Source organism: Nanorana parkeri, unplaced genomic scaffold (assembly GCF_000935625.1).
Source record: "Nanorana parkeri isolate BGI_ZX_2015 unplaced genomic scaffold, ASM93562v1 scaffold3769, whole genome shotgun sequence".
Lineage (NCBI taxonomy): Eukaryota > Metazoa > Chordata > Amphibia > Anura > Dicroglossidae > Nanorana > Nanorana parkeri.
In genome coordinates, this window is record NW_017310037.1 from 18047 (window position 1) to 18502 (window position 456).

The window sequence follows — 456 nt, forward strand, 5'->3', positions numbered from 1 at the left end:
TAATAAACGCCGCGCAAATCTCAGCCGCCATCCCTCAATCAGCTGATCAAAGAGGCCAATCAGAAGCCGGCAGGCATTGCAGCACAGGGCGGGTACAATAGCGGCCCAGCTACTCATCTCCGTGCTATTTGTTCCTCTACTCTGATGGCGGCCGCTGTCAGAATACAAAGAGAGGAAATCGGCCGAAATCAGGCGACTGCCCGCCGCATGTAACCAGAATATCGGTACCGAGAAATCCAAATCAGTCCATTCCCAGTGTGGAGGCCACGAACACAAAACACGCACACCATTCATCCGATCCTAACCCGACCCTAAACAAGCATGTAGCCAGTGACGTCACAACTCCCCAGCTGCACGGCGTCTCCTGGATTTGCTGGAGGACGCGGGTGACACCCCGACACGTAGCTCCGGTTTTCCTCATGTGGTCGGCGGAGTCTGACACGCCACCGGGGTGAC

General features: G+C 56.1%; 1 protein-coding gene across 1 annotated transcript in view; it reads right to left on the minus strand.

Moving 5' to 3' along the window:
• The window catches only part of LOC108803467 (ATP-binding cassette sub-family F member 2-like), a gene marked incomplete at its 3' end in the record, with an annotated part of 20881 nt that overhangs the window by 17220 nt on the left and 3205 nt on the right, over positions 1–456 (minus strand). The window lies entirely within an intron of this gene.